The sequence below is a fragment of the Lactuca sativa genome, chromosome 2, assembly GCF_002870075.4.
Source record: "Lactuca sativa cultivar Salinas chromosome 2, Lsat_Salinas_v11, whole genome shotgun sequence".
NCBI lineage: Eukaryota > Viridiplantae > Streptophyta > Magnoliopsida > Asterales > Asteraceae > Lactuca > Lactuca sativa.
In genome coordinates, this window is record NC_056624.2 from 233,302,136 (window position 1) to 233,326,678 (window position 24,543).

Genomic DNA, 24,543 nt, shown 5'->3' on the forward strand with positions numbered 1-24,543 from the left:
TTGGAATACCTTCAACCCTTGGTTGTTTGTACCGAACACTAACGTTTTGCCCAAACGTTCTTCCTTTCGGTCATTTTTCTCTAAAGCTTCCTCTTGAGCTTTCTTTATACTTTCCACAATTGTCAAGACAACTTCAATTCTCAACGCTCTTGGCCTTTTCTTTTCAAGGTTTACCTTCCGACTGAGAGCATCGGCAACAACATTTGCTTTACCAGGGTGGTAAAGTATCTCACAGTCGTAGTCCTTGAGTAACTCTAGCCAGCGTCGTTGCCTCATGTTCAATTCCTTCTGATTAAAGAGATATTGGAGACTCTTATGATCAGTGAAAAGTTTACACTTGGTGCCATAAAGATAATGCCTCCATATCTTCAAGGAAAGTACTACCGCTGCCAACTCCAGATCATGAGTAGTGTAGTTCTTTTCATGTTCCTTCAATTGCCTCGATGCATACGTGATCACTTTATCCCTTTGGGTTAGAACACAACCTAACCCAACTCCAGATGCATCGCTATAAACTACAAATTCATCAACTCCTTCAGGCAATGAAAGATTCGGTGCTTCACACAATCTCTTCTTCAACTTCTCAAAAAGCTTCCTTATGCTTCTCATTCCAAGCATAAGTAGCTCCTTTGTGGGTCAAAGCTGTTAATGGAGTAGCAATCGAAGAAAAGCCTTGGATAAACCTTCGGTAATATCCAGCTAATCCTAAAAAGCTTCGAATCTCCATAGGACTTTTTGGTTGTTCCCACTTCATTACAGCTTCAATCTTTGCTGGGTCGACCATTATCCCTTCTTGGTTAACCACATGACCTAAAAATTTGACTTCTTGAATCCAAAATTCACACTTGGAGAACTTTGCATACAACTTCTCCTTTTTCAGGATTTCTAGCACTTCACGCAGATGCTTTTCATGCTCCTGCTTGCTTTTCGAATAAATCAAGATATCATCTATGAATACTATCACAGATTTATCTAAGAATGGTTTACAAACCCTATTCATCAAATCCATGAAAGATGCTGGGGCATTGGTTAGTCCGAACGACATAACCAAAAATTCATAGTGTCCATATCTCGTTCTAAAAGCAGTCTTTTCGATGTCCTGCTCTCTCACCTTTAGTTGATGGTATCCCGACCTAAGATCAATCTTCGAGAAATAGCTCGAACCCTGCAACTGGTCGAACAAGTCATCGATCCTTGGCAACGGGTACTTGTTCTTTATCGTCACTTTGTTCAGCTCTCTGTAATCGATGCACATTCTCATGCTTCCGTCTTTCTTCTTTACAAATAACACAGGGGCTCCCCAGGGCGATGAACTAGGTCGAATAAAACCTTTGTCCAATAACTCCTGAAGTTGTGTCATAAGTTCTTTCATTTCGGTTGGCGCTAATCGATAAGGTGCTTTAGCTATCGACGTCGTTCCTGGTAACAAGTCGATACAAAATTCTACTTGTCGATCAGGGGGCAATCCGGGAAGATCTTCGGGAAAGACTTCCGGATAATCACACACCACCGGAATATTCTGCACCTCCTTCTTTTCCATCTTAGCATCGATCACGAACGCTAGATATGATGTACATCCCTTGGCCAAACACTTTCTGGCTTTCATTAAGGAAATGATTCCAGAGTTTACTCTGCGTTTGTCTCCGTACACCATAAACGACTCTTTCCCTGGCGGGTTTACTTTTACTATCTTCTTTCTACATAGTATTTCTGCATCATTGGCGCTAAGCCAATCCATTCCTAAAACTATGTCGAATCCATTTAACTCGATAGGCAATAATTCCTCTTGGAACTTATTCCCATCCAAGTCAATGAGGATGTTTTTCATAAGATGGCTAACAGGTACAAACTTGCCACTAGCAATCTCGACTATTATAGCATTAACTAGCATATCTACAGGCAAAGCTAGCTTTCTACCAAATTCATGCGATATAAAGGAGTAATTGGCTCCAGAATCAAACAAAATTTGGGCAGGCAATTCGTTTACGAGAAAGGTACCTGAAGCGACATCGGCTTCTTCTTTCGCAGCTTTGAGCGTCATCTGGAAGGCTCTCGCCTTCGGCTTTAGTGGTATATTGGGCCTTCCCTCATCTTTCTTCTTTGGGAAATCCTTAGCAATATGCCCTTCTTCACGACACTCGTAGCACACCCTCTTGTTGGTGGTGCACTCATTGGCATAGTGCCCTGGCTTTCCACATTTGTAACAAGTGACTTCCACGCTGCACTTCCCAACATGTTTCTTCTTACACTTGTCACACCACTTGGCTTCGGCTCCTCCTCCAAACTTTCTCGAACCAGACTTCGAGAACTTGTTCTTTTTATTGGAACCTGAAGTTCCTTCAAACTTTCTCTTTTCACCAACTTCAACCTTGCTGGCGGTTCTTCCCTTAATCATGTCCTCCACAGACTTGGCAGCCCAGATAGCTGCCTCCAAAGTAAGTGTCTGACGTACTGGCACCGCGTACTCCTATGGAAGTCCCTTTGCGTGCCTGTCTATTTTTGCCAACTCATCTGGGACAATACACAAAGCAAACTCCATTTTGTCTGTGAAGTTATTCGTATATTCATCAACGGTCATACTCCCCTTTTGCAACGTTAGAAATTGGTTTTCTAACTCAAGTACGTTTTGGGCCGAGCAGTACTTGCGCTTGAAGTGCACCAAGAACTCTGCCCAAGTTAATTGCAGTGGCTCATTAGGGCTTTGGGTTTTCCCCAAAGTGCTCCACCAACGAGCAGCACTACCCCTGAATTGACGTACTGCAAACGTAGTTTGTAACTTGCCTTGGCAATCACAAGTCATCAAAGCCAACTCCATTTCCGAGATCCAGTCCATTACTCCGACAGGATCTTCTTTTCCATTGAAGGTCGATGGCTTGCAAGTCATAAAGTCCTTATACTTGCACCCATTTCTCTCCATTCTACCCTCATGGTTATTCCTCCCAACCACAAGCGGTTCACTATGACCAACCGATCTACTGTTGTTCCCTTCTTCAGATCGATCGTCATTTAGTTCACGTTGTTCAACAGGAACTGAAGGTTCATCCCTGTCGTTCAGCAACATTTGCCTCAATTCCTCCCTCTGTTCAGCCAACATGGTCTGAATCATGGTTCGTACTCCAACCATGGTGATGGTTTCGGGTGCAGCTCCTACTATAGGCACCTGTTCCACCACTTGAGGTTGAGGTTGTTGGTTTCTGTTTGCATTTCCAGCTCCACTCCGAGTTCTTTCCATTACAATCTATATACCGAATAAGGCGAATTTAGGTCTTTATCCTTGTTAGACATGACAATTCCCTTATCACTCTGAAATGTTTACATGTTAGTTCTACTCTCGTATTCAAACACTTAGAATCCTACACACATAAGGTTTCCAGATCCGGTCAGCAACAGACCATAGATCCGAACAAATAATGGCACACATGGCAAACACATAGCATTTAGCACATAAGGGCATTTTAGGCATCTTCCCTAAAATAAACTAGTGCTCGTGTCTAAAATATGGTAGACACTAATCTCACAATCTTCACTTAGCATTCTAAGTTCAAGTCTAGAAATTCTATAATTTCTTAGTTCGCTTAAACTAATGCTCTGATACCAACTGTGACATCCCCTCATTTCTCGGCCAGAAAAGACCGATTTAATTTATGCTTTTTAAACTAAAATCAGAGAAATCTTTTTATAAGATATTGCGGAATTGGTCCCCGAACAATATATGATAAAAGTTTATCAAAATCCTTCATTAAGAAGGTATATATTTTCCATATATATATATATATATATATATATATATATATATATATATATATATATATATATATATATATATATATATATATATATATATATATATATATATATCAAAACCTCGGGATATCATGTTCCGATACAGATCAAAAGCATAAACAAGACATTATAAGCCTTTCAACAGTTATTTACAACTACTGGCCTATAATCCAAAAATCTCTCGTCATCCTCCGACTATGCTCGGGGTCCACTACCTGTAATCATAAAACTGAGTGGGTCAGGCTTGGGAGCCTGGTGAGCATATAGGGTTTTTCAACCCACAATAATAATATACTTATTAAGTTCACCAATCAACAATAACCCTGATTACCCATTCCCGTTGTCCTCACTTTACGTCCCTAAACACCTATCACAAGGGACCTAGCCTAAGTATTATCATCGGGATGGACACTACTGCTAAGGGGATTCCTCAGCAATAAATGTCCTAAAGGCAACCATGTGGGGGATGGAGTACATCTGGTGAGCACACAGTTCAAATAAACACACAGTTCGAATAAACACCTACAGGTTGCTAGCGTGCTAGTGTTCCACTGGATTATCTAGAAAGTCCGTGGTCGTCATCTATACTTCGCTAGATGACTAGATCATCAATAACATCTATAACGAGGCCTCTCATTATTTCATTTTATCACACAACAACTATTATATCTACCCATGTTCTACCCAACACATTTTGTAGATAAAAAGCATATACAATTTAAAACTTATATAAAACATCAATTCAACAGTCAACTCGAATAAACAATTAGCATATTTACACATAACACGTATTTCAAGGTAAATACTTCATATCTATGTGTAAATTGAAAGTAACTACACACTCACATATTTTGGTGAAAATGGGGCAGCAATTCGTTTCCTAAAACGATCGTTTCTAAGAAAACCGGGAGTTTTATTGAGAAACCGGGCTCTGCAAAAGTCGGGCTTCGAAACCGAAAAGATAATTTTTCCGGGCTTCACGGGCACTTCGTGGGGTATTCCGGGCTTTACAATCGATACCGGGGCTTTGGGGGATTCTAAGATGAAGAAAATATGAAGAGAGGGGCTAAAAATGGCAAAATTCCAAAAGTACCCGGGAGCCTTCGCAGGTACCCTTCTATTTATAGGGTCCGAAGTTCTGATCTAAGGGCTGAGAAGTCTCCTGATCCGACGGCTAAGAGGCTTCGCAGGGGGGGATGGCTCGCACATGGCTCGCATGGCTCACACATGCGAGGGCTCGCTGGCGGCTTCTAAGTGGACCGCGGCTTACTGGCGCACCTGCGAGGCTCGGAGCTAGGCTATACGAGGCTCGGAGCTGGGTACGAGGCTCGGACAGAAAGTTGGCAGCTTCGGATTGGGCCTCCTCCTCGGTCGAATCAGAAGATGACACGTGGCTTCGCATGACTCAGCAGCCTCGGTGACTCAGCAGCCAGGTGACTCAGCAGGACACATGTCACATTCTAAGTGAGGGTGACGTGGCAAAGTGTGACTATGCGAAATTTCTCGGTTTTCGCGCCAAAACTTCTAAAATCTATAACTTTCGCATACGAGCTCCGTTTTTGACGTTCTTTATATGCACGCGTAGCTAAAATTACGATCTACAACTTCCGTTTAGACTTCGTTGGCTAATTTTGACTTTAAATTTTATATTATTATTTTTAACAAACCGGGACAGGAAATCCGTTAAAAATTCATAACTTCTTCATCCGACGTCCGTTTTCGTCAGACTTTTTACCGTTGTGCTCCTAATGACGAGACCTTCAATTCTCGTTTAGGTTGTGTCGGCTAAAAATCGCTCGATCTAAAATTCGAGTTTTTAGCTGTCTACTGCTACGCTGAAACTTCGAAAAATCATAATTTCCTCATACGAAGTCAGATTTGGGCGTTCTTTTTATCGAACTTCTCGGTTTAACGAATACTACGACTTTCGTTTATATTACTAAGGCTAAGAAGTAGTTTATCGAAAACTCACTGTTTACGACATTCAGCACCGTGCCGGTTTTGTCGCGAAACTTCAACAGGTCGTAACTTCTTCGTTATAACTCGGATTTTGGTATTCTTTATATCCCCGAAATCCTTGTTTCGACCACTACAAATTTATGTAAATATATCGACTTATCTCACACTTTAATTTTGACACTTATTTTTATTCTTAATTAATTAAGCCTAATAATTAAGCATAAAACACATAATTCACATAATATTCACATAACTCCTTTTCATTTCTTCAAAATGAGTTACAAAGGTTAACCTAGACTATCAGCTCAATATAAATGCCTAAGCTAGAAACACGAGTGTTACAAATGAGAATAATAATAAAAAATCTATAATAACTTTATAGACGATTTAATTAGTGTGAATGTGTGATAAGGACAATAATTATGTAAGATTGAACGTATTTATATTATTAAACAACATATTTTATTTGTCATTCTCACAGAATAACACTGTCCGCACAATAGATGTCAATCCACATTTGAACCTAGCTTTCTATATATAATTTACTGCAGTCGACTTATAGTTTAATATTTAAAATTTACAACTTAGTACAATACATTTTACACCAATTCAAAGATTCAGAAAAATCAAACCCAAACTCTACCACCACCACTAACTACCACACACCGCCATTGACCACTTATGTCATCATTGCAACAATCACTCCTTCCAAATTAGATTTGTACATAAAATCATGCATTAACAACGAGTCTAGAACAATAAAAAGAGAAATCAAACGACTAATCTTACTAAACTAAATGAAAGAGACAATCCACTTCCTTCGGATCTTCAGGAATTGATGAAAAAATGTAGAAATATCCTCCAAAAGTCCTCTCTGGTCGTCTGGGAACATCTAGGAATGGCTTTGATTTAAACTGAACAAATAAGGTGTATTTATATGCAAGCCAGAAGCATCAGATATGTATCAGACACGTTTTTATAAAAAAACGATTGTGTTTTAGGGAGAAACATGATCATGTTTTTGCCTCAAAACCCCGAAAAAACTCTATTTAATGAAGTACGTTACTATATTTGATAAAAACTCAAAAACACGGTCGTGCTTTATGAAGAAACACGATCATGTAAATGATTCGAAGTCTCGAAAGTCGATTTTTGGCTTGGAAAAGTTGCGAAGATGAAACACAATCGTGTAAACTCAAAACGCGCATTTCAGATGCGAACTCTTCAGTTTCAGCAAATCTAATCCAGTTTCTAGCTTCCTCAGGTATTTTAGCTCCATTAAGCTCCAAATATGTATCCATGCTGCTTCCATGTCACCGCTCCATTCGAAATTTCTGAAAACGACATAAAAACATGAGTAGTAAGAGAATTCTGACAAAATACATAGGCTAAACATTATTTAAAGTAATGCACATGAAAACGAATAAAATATGTAACATCTATTTCCTGGTATGTATTTGTGTTTGCCTGATCTATTTCATTTATTGAAAACTGCAACTTGCGGTTTAAACCCAAAAGCACAAGGCGCTTTTTCTGAAGTATGTGTGACATGCTTGTTAGCCCAACCTAATTATGCAATTTTAGGGTTTAATGAGTATTTAAGCACACTTATGTCCTAGGGTTGGATCATTCTTAATTTCTTTCACTCATAAACAAACCCTAGAGAAACCCTAACCCTCTCTTTCTCATTTGGAGCTTAAAATCACTTTTACAAGCCTAATTTTTATATTTTGGCGTGAAGCTTGAAGGTCAGGTAGTTTTCAAGGTGGTTGTGTGAAGAGCTGAAGTGTAGATCTCTATTTTTGGACCATTATGAGTATAAAACTCCAATCTTGATCTTTAGTTTGTTAGATCTTGGCTTATGCCCTTTTTTGGCTTATTTTTGCCTTTTGGTGTGGGATCTTGGTGTTGGATAGAATCCAACAGCCTTAATGTACTCTATGATGCTTCTAGGACCTTATGAGATTATAAAGTTTGGAACTTTACTCCTTTCTTCAAGCCATGCAATCCTTGGTGATGCTTTAGGCCATTTTGAGTGAAAAAAGCTTAGATCTTGGAAATTGTGGCCTTATAATGGATAAAGTTGGAAACATTATCCATTTAGACATCATATTTACTCATATCTAAAAGTGGAAGACTTGGACTTGCTAGTTTGAGACTTGAATAATGCATTTTTGGACTTTATGTGACTTTAAGTTAAGATCTTGTTGGTTATGGAAAGGCTTAATGGATAAAGTTGGAAACTTTATCCATTTAGACCTTATGTGAGTTCAGATCTGGAATTTGGGGTACTGACTTAATTGATTAAGTCACTTTACCCTTTAAATTAAGGTAAAATGTGGTGTACTTTTCCAGAGCACGACGTGCTTTTGTCTTAATGTTGATTTCATTGACTTTCTGGCTTGTTTGACTTTGGGTCAACATTTGGGGTTGAGTCCTTGACCGAGATTAGACTTTCTGTTATGAACTAGGTGGTTCCTAGTATCGACACTTTTGTTTCTAGCTGAGGTGATAATGTGATCGACTGTGAGGTGAGTCTTCTCACTATACTATGTTGGATGCTAGATGTCTTTATGAATCTTGTATGTGTTTCGAGTGGGGCCCGTTGGTATGTTAGGCAGGGCCTACTATGTAAATTGGTTGGGGGCCGTTATGTATGATGGGCGGGGCTCAGTAGACGAGCTGGGCGGAAACCGTTTAATTGAATGACCGGGGCCCGATATGTTATGGACAGGGCTCGTATGGTTATGTGGTATTTTGGGGAACTTACTAAACTTTGTGCTTACGGTTTTGTGATTTAAATGTTTCAGATACTTCTGGTTCCAAAGGGAAGGGCCCGACATGATCGTACAATATCTTCTAAATTTTATTCCGCACTATTTATTTGATTCACTATGATGATGAGATTATTTTATACTATGATTGGTTTTGGAACAAATGGTTGTACCATTTTGGGTATTTTGAAAATGAAATTATTTACTAGTATTTTTAGGACGTTACAAAATATGATGCAAAAACATTAATAGGAACTATTATAAAAAATACATAAAATGACATCTATCGATGGGTCTAAAATCCATTGACTTGGGATCGTGATCTCGAAGCCCCCCCAACCCCCCAAAAAAAAGATCTATTTATTTAATGTTAGTGAGAATATTTTCTCATGAATTGGCATTATGCCTCTTACCTATATAAATACTACAAAATACAAATGAGTTACAAATATGTAAAATGCGCTGACTACAAAATACATATATAAAAACATCTAACAACACCCCGCAGTTCGAACGAGAGGTCAAGAACGAGCATTCAAACGAGATCTGAATTCTAGAAAAAGAGTAGACAATATGTAACACCCGGTTCCCGGTACGTATTTAAATTTAATTAATTGTATGTTTTTACACTGGGACGCGGCAAGTTGGAGGCCCAACTCGTCGAGTAGACTAGACTCTTGGACGCGGGTTTTAAGTAACCTACTCGACAAGTCGGAGAGCCCGACTCGACGAATAGGACTGTCTAGATGAAGCCCTAATATTTAGGGTTTGCACCATATTTAAACATCTTATCTTGTCCCAACCCAACCTCCGTTGTCCCTCCCAGTCCAGAGCTTTTTGGTGCCTTTTGTGTGTACTTGAAGTTAGAGAAGAAGAAGGAAACTTGAGTGATCAAAAGGAAGTAAGAAGATCCATAGGTTTTCGCACATATCCATCATTTGAGGTATAAAGCTGAAACCTTGACCATCTATCTTTTAGATCTCTAGTTAGGGTTCATTTCTACCTTTTCTAAGCTTTAGAAGTGTCATATTCGAGATTTTGAGGTTATCAAGGGGTATGACTTCAGATCTGGAACCATTGAGGGTTCCTATGGCATAAAGGTGCCAACTTTATTTCCATAAGAGCCCCATGCAACTTTTAGACTACATTCTAGGGCTATTTGTGCCAAATACCCCATGCATGAACGTCAAGTTCGTAACTTTACGTGTATTATGGACCCTAGGAGGCTAGATCTATGTTATGGATGTGTTAAACCTGAATGGAATCAACTGTATGGACATGGACCTTGGGGGACTCGGCGATTCATTTATGGGACTCGACGAGTCGGGGTATGGTTCCCCAACCCTTTTCTGCTTTGATCGAACTGGTTGAGTCCATAAGAGGACTCAACAAGATAGATGTGAATCTAGACCTAGAAATCATGATACTCGACGAGTTCAAGGCAAGTCCCAACTGCTTGAAGACGTACTCGGCGAGTTCATGAGGAACTCGGCGAGTCTAGGGATGAATGTGCCTTCTTGCATGAAGAAGGACTCGACGAGTTCAAGGATGAACTCGGCGAGTCAGTTGATGAAGGTCCCGACTTTGTATGAAGTAGAGCTCGACGAGTGCGTGAAAGACTGGGCGAGTGGGATCGAGGTCTTAGTGTTTTAAGGATTCAGGGACTTAGCGAGTTGTTGGGTCAACTCGGCAAGTCGAGTCAACCAGACGTTGACTTTGACCCAGAGCTGACTTTGACCAAGGTGTTGACCTTGAATTTGGCTTTGACCTGAGTAACCCTTGTGAGGGTTAAGGGTATGCAATGGTGAATTAAGGAAGGTTGTTACGTGTAGGAATTGAGAGGAGTTGATCCCGACAATGAGGATAGTTCAGACACTTCACGTCATTGAGGTGAGTTACCTTCCAGTAGAAGTGGGTCTAAGGCCACAATGTCGGCCCACTAGTAGAATTTTTTGGTAGATGTTTGTCTGTGTGACAATCATATGGGTTTGCTACTACCTAATATGTTTATGTGTTAGCATGATATGATGTTATGTGATAATAGGTAGTAGGGGGAGTATTCCCCGAGTACGGCCGTAAGGACCAAAGGGTAGGTCAGGCACCCCATAATTTCCTAACACGGTAGGTCAAGCACCCCAGAAATTGCTTGACATGGGTAGGTCGAGCACCCCAGAATTGCCTGACAGGGTAGATCGGGCACCCCAGAATTGCCCGACAGTATGTTTGTTGTATGATATGTGGTATGATGAGGGACCCAATGTAACATCCAGATTTCCAGGTAAATTATTTTAATTATGTATTTTTGAGGTTCATTGATCTACTCGACGATTTGGCGCTATAACTCGCCGAGTAGAAGCGGGTGTGGCCACGTGAGTTTAATGATTTACTCGACGAGTCCGGGAGTAGACTCGCCGAGTAGGTGCTGTGAGTGGAAACCCTAGATCCCCGGGTTTGGGGCCTATTTAAAGACGCTTATAGCCTCATTTGCGGCCACACCTCACTGAAAAGAAACCCTAATCGCCCCATTAAGCTTTTGAGAGAGTTTTGAGCCTTACTTGAGATTTGTGGGTGCATTTTGGTAGAGGAAAGGAGGATTCCAAGCAAGGATTGTGAAGAGGCTGTTAGATCTGTTGCTTATACGCCCAAAAGCTTCTGTTAAAGGTATCAAGTTCAAACATTTCTCTTTTGTTTGTGTAGATCTCTCATTTTGAAGATTAGGGCTTCTTTCCTTTATATTTTGGGACTTTGAGGATTTGGGGTTCTTGAGGAGGCTTGAACTCCAAATCTGGACCTTAGGAGGTATCTAGCATCTAAAGGTTCATGCTTTATTCATCCTTGATGAAATTTATGAGTGAAAAAGCCATTTGGATTGTGTTCTAGGCATTTCATGCCCAAAATGCCATGCATGGACGTAAAGTCTACGACTTTACGTGATAAATGAGCCCTGAGAGCATGGATCTGGAGTTTGGGAAAGTATCCTGTCTTAAAGTCGTCTGAATACAAGTTGATTCTGAACGGACTCGCCGAGTTGATGAGCCGAATCGACGAGTAGATTAGGGTTATCCCCATTAACTGGATCAGGCGAAAGCTCGACGAGTTAGGGGTTAACTCGATGAGTTGGACCTTCATGAGAGTGTCGAGAATCGATGGGACTCGACGAGTCTCATGAGTGCACTCGACGAGTCTGGTCAATTTGGACTGTTGACTAGAGTTTGACTTTTGTTGACTTTAAGGATTGGTAAAAAATGAGTAATGGGGGTAGGGAGGGGTACAATAGTCTTTTACCCATTTCTAGGGCTAAGAGTGTAAGAGAGATCATTAAATGGTATAATTGAGTGTAAGGAGAATATTAATTAGCGATATTAACCTTGTGATAGGCGGAGGTTAGATCGAGGATTTCGAGCACGCGATTTTACTAGCTAGCTTACGAGGTGAGTCTTCTCACTATACTTATCAAGAGTGGTATCTTTATGTGATTGAGTTGTTTTATGTGTTTATCTGTGTTTTGTAATATTATGCTATATGTCTTGTGATTATTATTGAATATTGTTGCTATGAGTTTACTGAGTTTGAACCGGAAGGTTCCACTGAGACACATTGACCAGAGGGTCTTATTGAGTTATGGCCTAGATTGGCTAATGAGTTGTGTATGGTATCTTGGGGAACTCACTAAGCTTCGTGCATACCATGTTATGTGTTATGTGTTTCAGGTACTTCCGATGATCGCGGGAAGGCCCCGACTTGATTGTACACACACTCGCTTTAGGAACATATTTTGGAGGATCCTGGTTTATGTGATAAACAACTTTTGATAAATAAATTGTATTAATGTTGATACTTAGATTTTTGGGAAATATGATACATGATGTTTATGTTTGAAATGAAAATTTTGGTTTGAAAATTTTGCATCGTTACAAGTTGGTATCAGAGCCTTGGTTTGAGGGATTCAGATACACCTTCAGGTGTGTTTGGACTCAAACTGAGGATTTGAGAAGTATTTTAAAAAGAAAAGAATTTTTCCAAAACGAGAACGAGTTTTAAGAGAAACAAGTTGAAGCGGTGTGTACAATTGGCTAGAGCCCGAATGGTGATTTCCCAAAATACCTTTATGTTGTATTATGTGATATTTATGAGATGTTTTACTAAAATTGCATGCTAGGGGGTAATCTAGGCATTTCATATTCTAGGGCTAGAGTTGCCTGATCTATGATGCCTTAGCCTAGGGATGCTTTGATCAGTGTTATCGGTTATTGTTTGAGTATGTGCTGAGTTCGGATTCGGGAAATAATCTAGGAAGAGATACTTAGATGAGCTAAAGGGGGTCTTCTGAGAAGGTAGTCGGTGATTCGTGAGATATAGAGTAATCGTGAATTAGAAACCTAGGAGGAGGACTTGGGATGACTACAGGTGGGGTGTGGAAGGTAGTATTTGGCCCGTACAACTGAAATCACCCGATTTGTAGGACACCCAAGTAAAAATCCTTAGGATGCTAAGGAGCAAGTAGGGATGAGTGGTCTAGTGTGAGTATGCTCGAGCGAGTCTCTGATTATTTTGTGTTGTGTTTCAGATACATCATGGTTGGTACGCGCCACACCCCAAAGACCTGTAGAGTTAGCAATGATGAGATTCGCTGGATGATTCACTACGAGGTGGCTGCAGCCATCCGAGAGGCCATTCCAGAGATGTTTGGGTCTATAAAGACCACTTTGATCGAGACACTTGATGAGCGGTATGCTATTGTTTCCAAGGTGGCTGCGGCTGCAACCACCGCAACTGTCACTGCTGTCAGACTGCACGGGGGTGACTCGTTGCTATACTAGGAGTTCAGCAACACGAAGCCACCAAAGTTTGATGGGACTCAAGATCCGATTGCTGCGATGAGGTGGATCTCTGATGTTTAGGGATTCTTCTACACTTGCTCATGCCCAGAGCAATTGAGAGTACGGTTCGCGCTGAACCAGCTTCGCTTGGGAGCAAAGGACTGGTGGAAGTTTGTGACAACTAGTTTCACCCCTGCAGAGCATGTTGCGGTGAATTGGGGTAGATTTGTTGAGATTTTCCGAGATGAGTATGTTGCCTCTGTGGAAAGGGAACGGTTGGCCCAGGAGTTTCTATCTCTTAGACAGAAGACAGAGTCGGTGACTGTGATTACGCGGATGTTCCACGATAGCGCGTTGTTTTGCCCTGAGCACGTGGCGACTGAGCAGGCTCGCATGAGTCGGTACTTGAGCATTCTGAGGAGGGATATTCGGGAATTCGTGGCGAACTTGTCTTACCGTACATTTTTTGAGCTCCAGGGGAATCCCAGGAGGATGGAGATCAAGCTAGAGACTCAGGCGAGGGAGGACGCGAAGTCTCAGGGGAGAGACTGGTGGCCGGCACAGTCGCAGCCGGTAGCCAAGCGGGCTAAGCCCGCTGATCCGAGATCAGGAGGCCAGAAGGGCCGCACTTGTGGCAAGTGAGACAAGAGTCACAAGGGATCTTTCCGGGTGGGGATTTGCTACAAATATGGGAAAGAGGGGCATATGGCGAAGGATTGCCCCAAGGGTTTTGCAGTCTGTTTCCACTACAGTCAGACCGGCCATCGGAAGTCCGACTGCCCTCAACTTGTTTAGGGATCAGCCCAGGGATCCGCTCCTGCTGCTTTGCGTGTTACTGATGTTAGTCCGGTGAAGGCCGAGGTTCTGAAGGCTCGTGGGAGAGCTTTCCAGCTGACAACAGAGGAGGTCCGCACAACACCTAATGTCGTGGCTAGTATGTATTTTATTCATCTATTCATTTTGCGCTTCTCTTTATGTTTATCCTGTGCTATAACTAGGTACATTTCTTGTGAGTTCTGTGCCTGCTTTAGTGTTGTTTGACTCGGGTACGAGTCGATCCTTCGTATTTATAGCCTTTACTTGTCACATTGGCGTCCAACGTGAGGCGTTGAGTCGACCTCTGAGGGTTTCTATAGCAGATGAGCATGTGGTTTTTTCTACCGAGGTGTTCTGAGGATGCGTACTGGAGATTTTTGGTGTCAAGTTTCTGATTGACCTGACACCGATCGCAATGAGTGATGTCTGTGTCATCGTGGGCATGGATTGGTTGAGCCGTTTTGGAGCAGTGATCGACTGCGAGCGCCAGTTGGTGACTATACGAGACCCGAGTGGGGGAGTGCTTATAGTGTATGGCGAGGGTACTAGATCTAGGTCAGCTTTCTGCTCTGCCGCCAGGGCAAGGAAGAGTTTGTAGCTAAGTTTTATGGGATTCCTGGCGTATGTGATGGATTCGCGAACCGTGTCAGAGAGGCCAAGCTCTGTATTTGTGGTTCCGATAGTATGCGAGTTCCCTGATGTTATTCCCGAGGAGTTACTGGGTGTGCCTCCCGAGTGGAAAGTGGAGTTTCAAATTGATTTGGTTCCGGGGGTGGCACCTACCGCCAAGGCATCTTATCGCGATGCGCCGCCAGAAATGCAGGAGTTATCCTTGCAGCTTATGGAGCTGTTGGGGAAGGGATTTATTCGACCGAGTAGCTCACCATGGGGAGTGTCGATCCTATTTGTCAAGAAAAAGGATGGTTCGCACAAGATGTGCATTGATTACCGGGAGCTGAACAAGTTGACGGTCAAGAACCGTTACCCACTTCCGAGGATTGACGATCTATTTGACCAACTGCAGGGGGCATCCTGGTTCTCCAAGATTGATTTGAGATCCAGATATCACCAGATGAGAATATGCGAGGAGGATATTCAGAAGACAGCCTTTAGAACTCGTCATGGGCATTACGAGTTTGTGGTGATGCCTTTTGGGCTCACCAACGCACCAGCAACGTTCATGGACCTCATGAACCGGGTGTACAGGCCCATGTTGGATCGATCGGTGATTGTGTTCATCGACGATATCCTTATGTAGTCGAGGTCTAGGGAGCAGCATGAAGAGCATCTTAGAGATGTTTTGAGAGTTTTGAGACCAGAGAGGCTATAGGCCAAATTTTCCAAGTGTGATTTCTGGTTACGAGAGGTCCAATTCCTAGGGCATCTCTTTAAACAAAATGAGATATTGGTCGACCCGGCCAAGATTGAGGCAATTATGCGATGGGAGGTGCCGAGATCCAGAGTTTTCTGGGTTTGGCCGGCTACTATCAGATATTTATCCGGGATTTCTCCAAGATTGCGGTTCCTCTCACCAAGTTGACCCGGAAGGGCGTTACTTTTGTTTGGGGTCCTGAGCAGCAGGCATCTTTCGAGACCCTTCGCCATAGATTGTGCGAAGCTCAGGTGTTAGCCCTTCCGGAGGGAGTAAAGGACTTTGTAGTCTATTGTGATGCGTCTATCTTCAGGATGGGTACTGTGTTGATGCAGAGGGATCATGTGATTGCATATGCGTCGAGGCAGCTAAAGCCTCATGAGATGAGGTATCCCACCCATGATTTGGAGTTGGGGGCGGTGGTGTTTGCCCTCAAGATTTAGCGCCACTATCTTTATGGTGTTAGGTGTACCATCTACATGGACCACAAGAGCCTGAAGTATCTCATGGGCCTGCCCAACTTAAATATGAGACAGAGGATGTGGTTGGATGTGGTGAAAGATAATGACTGCAAGATCTTGTACCATCCGGGCAAGGCTAATGTGGTAGCCAACGCCCTAAGCTGTAGAGCAGAGAGTGCTCCGATCCGAGATGTGTGCATGAGGAAGATAGTGATGACTCCAGTCTTAGACACCATTCGAGAGGCCCGGGTGAAGGCCATGAGACCGGAGAATCGCAAGAGGGAGAGGGCGATTGGGCAAGTGTCCGAGTTTTTTCCTGATAGTCGATGGCTTTTGACCTTCCGAGGGAGGATTTGGGTGTCGTACACTGGCGGAGCTCGCCGTATTTTGATGGAGGAGGCACATAGATCGAGGTTCTTGATCCATCCAGGAGCCACTAAGATGTACTTGGACCTGAAGAGAGATTATTGGTGGCCCTGTGTGAAGAGGTACGTGACTTGGGTAGTTGAGAGGTGCTTGAACTATCGTCAGGTTAAGGCCGAGCACCAGCGTCCTCATGCTCCGTTGCAGACTCTGGAGATCCCCAGTGGAAGTGGGAATAGATTTCCATGGACTTTATGACCAAGTTGCTGAGGACTATGCGTGGAGTTGATGCGATTTGGGTGATTGTAGACCGGCTGACGAAGAGCGCTCGTTTCCTCGCCATTAGCGAGAGTTCTTCTGCAGAGAGATTAACCGAGATTTATGTGAGGGAGGTGGTAGATAGGCATGGAGTGCCGACCTCGATAGTGTCAGATCGAGACGTACGTTTCACTTCCAGATTCTGGAAGAAATTTCATGAGGAGTTGGGTACTCGGTTACACTTCGGTATCGCGTACCATCCGCAAACAGACGGGAAAAGCGAGCGGACGATTCAGAAAATTGAGGACATGCTGCGTGCATGTGTCTTGGATTTCAGGGGAAGTTGGGACACTTATTTACCCTTGGCTAAGTTTTCTTACAACAAAAGTCACCATTCCAACATTGGTATGCCTTCTTTCGAGCTCCTTTATGGGAGAAGGTGTCGGACTCCTATCTGTTGGGGAGAGGTGGGTCAGCGAGTGATGGGTAGCACTGAGATAGTGCTCAAGACCGAGTAGATTCAACAGGTCAGGTAGAGGTTACTGACGGCCCAGAGTCGCCAGAAGAGTTACGCAGATAGGCGACGATCCGAGGTTGAGTTTCAGGTTGGAGATTTTTTTTCCTTCTGAAGCTATACCCTTGGAAAAGGGTGATCTGATTCAGGAAACGGGGCAAGCTTGGGCCCCGATACATCGGTCCTTTTAGGGTGACCGCCATAGTAGGTAGGGTAGCGTGTCGTGTTTAGCGACCTGCAGAGTTGAGTCAAATCCATAACACCTTCCACGTGTCCCAGTTGAGGAAGTGTGTAGCCGACGAGATGGTAGTGGTACAACTGGAGGACATTCAGGTAGATGTGAGCCTGAATTATATTGAGAGGCCGATCGTGATCTTGGATTGACAGGTGAAGGTTTTGAGGAACAAGGAAGTGCCCCTGGTTCAGGTCCAATGGCAGCATCGGAGAGGGTCCGATTTGACTTGGGAGTCGGAGTCAGAGATGCAGGAGTAACATTCATAGTTATTTGCAGAGCATGACTTCGAGGGCGAAGTTTGATTCTAGTGGGGGAGAATTGTGACATCCAGATTCCCAGGTAAATTATTTTAATTATGTATTTTGGAGGTTCATTGATCTACTCGACGAGTTGACGCTATAACTCGCCGAGTAGAAGCGGGTGTGGATACATGAGTTTAATGATCTACTCAATGAGTCCGAGAGTAGACTCGCTGAGTAGGCGTTGTGAGTGGAAACCCTAGATCCTCGGGTTTGGGGCCTATTCAAAGGCACTTATAGCCAAATTTGCGGCAACACATCACTGAGAAGAAACCCTAATCACCCCCATTGAGTTTTGAGCCTTACTTGAGATTTGTGGATGCATTTTGGTAGAGGAAAGGAGGATTCCAAGCAAGGATTGTGAAGAGGCTCTTAGATCTACTGCTTATACGTCCAAAAGCTTCTGTTAGAGGTATCAAGTTCAAACCTTTTTCTTTTGTTTTTGTAGATCTCTCATTTTGAAGATCAGGGCTTCTTTCCTTTATATTTTGGGATTTTGAGGATTTGGGGTTCTTGAGGAGGCTTGAACTCCAAATCTGGACCTTAGGAGGTCCCTAGCATCTAAAGGTTCCTGCTTTATTCAACCTTGATGGAATTTATGAGTGAAAAACCTATTTAGATTGTGTTCCTGGCTTTTCATGCCCAAAATGCCATGCATGGACGTAAAGTCTATGACTTTACGTCATAAATGAGCCCTGAGAGTATGGATCTGGAGTTTGGGAAAGTATCTTGCCTTAAAGTCGTCTGAATGCAAGTTGAGTCCGAATGGACTCGCCAAATTGATGAGCCAACTTGACGAGTAGATTAGGGTTATCCCGATGAGTTGGATCAGGTGAAAGCTCGACGAGTTAGGGGTTAACTCGACGAGTTGGACCTTCATGAGAGTGTCGAGAATCGATGGGACTCGACGAGTCTGGTTAATTTGGACTATTGACTAGAGTTTAACTTTTTTTGACTTTAAGGACTGGTCAAAATGAGTAATGGGGGTCAGGGAGGGGTAAAATAGTCTTTTACCCATTTCTAGGGCTAAGAGTGTAAGAGAGATCACTAAATGGTGTAATTAAGTGTAAGGAGAATATTAATTAGCGATATTATCCTTGTGATAGGCGGGGGTTAGATCGAGGATTTCGAGCACACAATTTTACTAGCTAGCTTACGAGGTGAGTCTTCTCACTATACTTACCAAGAGTGGTATCTTTATGTGACTGAGCTGTTTTATGTGTTCATCTGTGTATTGTAATATTCTGCTTTATGTCTTGTGATTATTGTTGAATATTGTTGCTATGAGTTTATTGAGTTGGAACTGGAGGGTTCCACTAAGACACATTGACCAGAGGGTCTTATTGAGTTATGGGCTTATGGCCTAGAGTGGCAAATGAGATGTGTATGGTATCTTGGGGAACTCACTAAGCTTCATGCTTACCGTGTTATGTGTTATGTGTTATGTGTTTCAGGTACTTCTGATGATCTCGGGAAGGCCCCGACTTGATTGTACACACACTCGCTTTGGGAACATATTTTGGAGGGTCCTGGTTTATGAGATAAACAACTTTTGATAAATAAATTGTATTAATGTTGATACTGAGATTTTTGGGAAATATGACACGTGATGTTTATGTTTGAAATGAAAATTTTGGTTTTAAAAATTTACGTCGTTACACCTACTAAGCTTTGTGCTTACGGTTTATGGTTTTGGTTTCAGGTGCCTCTTCATCGAAGGGGAAGGAGCTGGCACGGTAGCAGTGCATCGCAGACACATGATTTCCGCATTTTTAGATCCATGGGATTGTACTCTGATAATATTACTATTGATGTTATGATTTTGAGACATGTGATTATGGTTTTATGGTTTAATATGATATTGATGATGTTTTTTAGTAAACGGTTTTATAAGTAACATAATTAAAAACAAAATTTTTGGTCTTGAAAATTGGGATGTTACACAATAGACCCTTAGTAAAGATATCAACGTATTTTGATGAAGATGGAACATTGTAACATCTTGTTTTGGATCGTCTGATATTAGGGTTTGTGGGCTGCAACCCGGGCAGGAGGAAGTCTCGGGGGGTTGCGACGAGTTGCTAGAAGCGTAGGGCATATCGACACCTTTCCGTGGGTATGAGGTTCATTGGAATCATAGTTATATCGATGAAGCTATGGAAGTTTGAAGTTTTGGCAGGATAAATCCCTCATTTGAGAAAAGGTGGCAACTAAGTACCCTGGGTGTATGTGTGTGTACGCTTAGCGTACTCATGTGCATGACTTTTAAGCGGAGCCACCTAGTACGCTGGCGTACTAGGCTTAGAATGAAAAACCCTAATTGAGCGGTGTCCCTATATAAAGAATGAGACGGCCTCATTCCTGGCCACCATCCTCAGTCAATAAACCCGCTTAAACCCTAATCCTCGTTCTTGAGCTTGTGTGTGTCTATTTGAGAGCCTTAAGTGATCTTGTGTGTTCTTGGAGTAAAGAGAGATCTTTAGATAAGAAGGAGTGAGAAGTCCAGGCCTTCGATCTCATCATATCTGAGTTGGGAGCTTCATATAGAGGTATAAAGCTTCAAGCTTTCTCACTCTTTTGATTTGTGCATCTTAGAAGAGAATTTTGGGGTTTTGTCCCAAAAGTTGGAGACTTTATGAGATATTGAGCTCTAGCGACTTTGATCAATTGTAATACCGTAAATTTTCGAAACAATTTTTCATTTTAAAAACATAATTTCATTCATAAGAAATTCTCAAATCAATGTTTCACATATTATCCAACTAAAACATATCCTAAGATCCCAATACATAAAGACTCCAGAAGTGTGTACCGATCATGCCGGCGCCTTCCCGCGATCCTCACTGGTACCTGAAACACATAACACATAACACGGTAAGCATAAATGCTTAGTGAGTTCCCCAAAATACCATATACAACACATATTAGCCACTCAAGGCTATAACTCTATGGACCCTTTGGTCCTAACTCTGTGGACCCTCTGGTCCTAACTCTGTGGACCTCCAGTCCTAACTCTGTAAACTCTGGAACACACACTGAATAAATCACATAGAAATAATGCAGTGCATCACATCACATAAATAACATACAAGATACTCTATCACATAACCCTAATTACCACTCTAGGTAAAGTATAGTGAGAAGACTCACCTCGGGTAACTTAGTAAATCTCGAACTCGGAAATACTTGTCTAGCCTCCGCCTAACCACATAGAATAATTACTCTAATCAATACGACTCTCAAAGGCTAGGCTAATCTTCCTTTAGGTTCTCTCAGAAGGGTAAAAGACCATTTTACCCCTCCCATGGCTCAAAGGTCCAAACATTGGCTAAAACCTAAAAGTCAACCCTCCAAGTTACGCGACGCGTACCAAATTTGTACGCTGAGCGTACCCCGCAACTTCACAGAATCGGGGAACGCGACCCCCTACGCTGCGCGTACTGGGATTACGCCCCGCGTAAGTCCCAATCTCATACTCCTTTTAATTTTGGGTCTTAAATGTTTAAGACACACGTTCAACTTCCAGATCTGACTATTCTAAAGCCTCTTAATCCATAAAGTCGGTGACTTTAACCCTTTGCATGGCTGTAGAAGTCACCAACACCAAAATCATTCCATTTCCAACGTTTAGGAGCCCATAACTCAAGCATGGTCAACTCTTAATGACCATCACTGGATTTTTATGACATAGCAACCCAAAATAAGCTAACATGGGACAGGTCTCGGGTCCTAGGAGCTTATCAACACATAAAGTTATCAACTTGGGGGATAAAACCCTAAAACATCCCCATACAAAACAAAAACAAAAAAGAAGGAAAGATTGAAGCTTTTTACCACCAAATGAAGCTATTCCCACTGCTAATCTCGGATCAAAAAGCTTGAGCTCTAGCTCCTTCTCTTCCAAAGCTTTCTCTTCACCTCAAATGTCTAAGAATACACCCACAAGCTCTCCAAGGCACTCTCTTGCTACAAGAACTAGATTTAGGGTTTGGGAGGTTAAGTCTCTAGGAATGGTGACTAGAAAGAGGCCATAATGGTATTTAAATAGGTGGCTAACAAAGGATTAGGGTTTCATTACTGGGCCGGGTATGCCCCACGTACACATTGGTACGCCCCGCGTATCGGGCAATCCTCCACGATCAAGCACGCGCACGAGTACGCTGAGCGTACACCCCAGTACGCCCCACGTACCCGTCTTCCATTCTTTTTCTTGACAAGGATCAATATAGACAACCTCCCAAATATTAGGGTTAATAAAGCGTACCTGATTTTTGGGATGATACATCAACCCCTTTGAGTGTATTTAGTGGTGTAATGTCATAAAAATCAAGTTTTGGGCGTTGGAGTCAAGCCATGCATGAGATATGAGCATTTTGTGATAGAAGAGTGAGAGTTTTGTGTGTTTGTGACCTTTTCAGCCATGCCAAGGCTTAAAGTCACTGACTTTATGGAGTAAGAACTATTAGGGAGTTCAGATATGTGATACGAGCCAAGGTCTTAACTGTTTAAGACCAAATGGGTAGAAAGAGTGAATCCGGGAAGTACGCCCCACGTACTAACCCAGTGTACCCGATGGCCAATCTGGATTCATGAGTACACTGAGTGTACCAAGGGAGGTACGCCCCGCGTAACCTCACTGTGGACTTTTGGGCTAAGTCTCATTTTTGGGCCTTGAGTGTTGGGCCTGGAGTTTGGGCTTGTTGCAATAGAGTTTTGGACCAAAGGATTATATATATATATATATATATATATATATATATATATATATATATATATATATATATATATATATATATATATATATATATATATATATATATATATGCTTTGGGCCTTTGAGTTGGGCTTGCTATTTAGACTTGAGAGTTGGGCCTCGGGAGAGCCAATTTATTATTGGGCATTGGTGGGCCCAATGGGTTTTAGGTTATTGATGGGTTGGCTATTGGACTACCTTTAGACCTAATGAGTGAGATTTTGGACTTAGTTCCTAATTGGGTTAATTGTTGGTTTGGCTCAGAGATAGAGGCCGGTGCGCAGCAGCAGCGTTTATAGGGGTTGTTCATCATTCGAGGTGAGTCTTCTCACTATACTTACCATGAGTGGTATCTTTGTGTGACTAAGATGTCTTATGTGCTTATTCGTGTATTGTGATATTCTGCATTATGTCTTTGTGATTTATGCTGAGTATTATTATTATGAGCTTATTGAGTTAAGACCGGAAGGTCCACCCGAGTTTTGGGACCGGAGGGTCCCACTAAGACACATTGACCGGAGGGTCTTGCCTGAGTATAGCCATGAGAGGCTATTGGGATATGTGTAGTATTTTGGAGAACTCACTAAGCTTCGTGCTTACCGTGTTATGTGATATGTGTTTCAGGTTTTTCTCAGGATAGCGGGAACGCACCTGCTCGATTGTACACATTAGAGAAATAGTTATATTTTGAGGATCCTGGATTATTAATCAAACAATTATGGAGATGCATTTTGTAAATTAAATAAATGATATTTTTGTGAAATGTGTTATGAGAATTATGTGATTTAAAAATGAAAATTTTCTTGGAAAATTTACGGTGTTACAAACATGAAGAACACAGATTTGCCCCAAGGCCACTTTATCACGCACAAAATGTATGTCAATCTCAATGTGGTTAGTGCGTTGGTGTTAAACTGGATTGGTGGACAAGCAAATGACACTAGCATTGTCATAGCAAACGAGAGTAGAAGTTAGAGGGGGTAAAAGAGCTCCTGAAGTAGGTTAAGAAACCAATTGGTTTCAGCAACGACATTCGCAATGTAAGAACATTCATCCCTTTGTAAAGATATTAATGTATTATGATGAAGATGGAACATAAAGAGCACATATTTCCCCTAAGGCCACTTTATCATACACAAAATGTACGTCAATCTCAATGTGCTTGGTGTGTTGGCGTTAAACTGGATTTGTGGACAAGTAAACGACACTAACAATGTCATAGTAAAAAGGAAAAGAAGTTAGAGGGGGATAAAAGATCTCCCGAAGTAGGTTAAGAAGCCAACTGGTTTTGACAACAACATTCACAACACCGTGATACTCAGCTTCTGCACTAGACCTGGAAATGGTATCATTTCGCTTGGAAGACCAATAGAGAAGATTATGTCCGAGAAATACACAGTAACTAGAAGTGGATTGTCTAGAGGTAGGATAGTCTGTCCAAACAACATCGGAGTATACAACTAGATCACGAGAACGAGAATCATATAGCTGCAAACCATGGTCAATTATTGGGCTTCCCATTGGGCTGAGTAGCCAAAGAGAAAAAGGCTTGCTATTGGGCTACACTGGAATGCTACCAAGGCTAATTGAGACTAGGCGGGCCAGATGGTGAATTGGGCAATGCAACCATATGATTTATGGGAGAAGGCAGCAATCCACATTGTTGTTGTTACATGTAGGGCATTGACGAAGTATAATACCCACCCTAAGGAGTTTGACCGCGAGCGTATCCACCAATGTCAGACCTGCCTTGCCGGCTGCCACTTCTTCCCCCATTATGTCTACCTCTACCACTATGATTCTGGCCACCACCTCGACTGCCAGAGTTATTAAACTAGGAGTTTTGATGTCTATTTTGATGCTCGATATTTAGAACCGTGGGGGAAGAGGCGTTGTCACGATGCGTAGCTTGAACAAGACGAGTGTGGTCCTTTAGCCTTGAACATTCTTCAAAAGTAAGCACAGAATGCTTGAACATTCTGGCCACCACCTCGACTGCCAGAGTTATTAAACTAGGAGTTTTGATGTCTATTTTGATGCTCGATATTTAGAACCGTGGGGGAAGAGGCGTTGTCACGATGCGTAGCTTGAACAAGACGAGTGTGGTCCTTTAGCCTTGAACATTCTTCAAAAGTA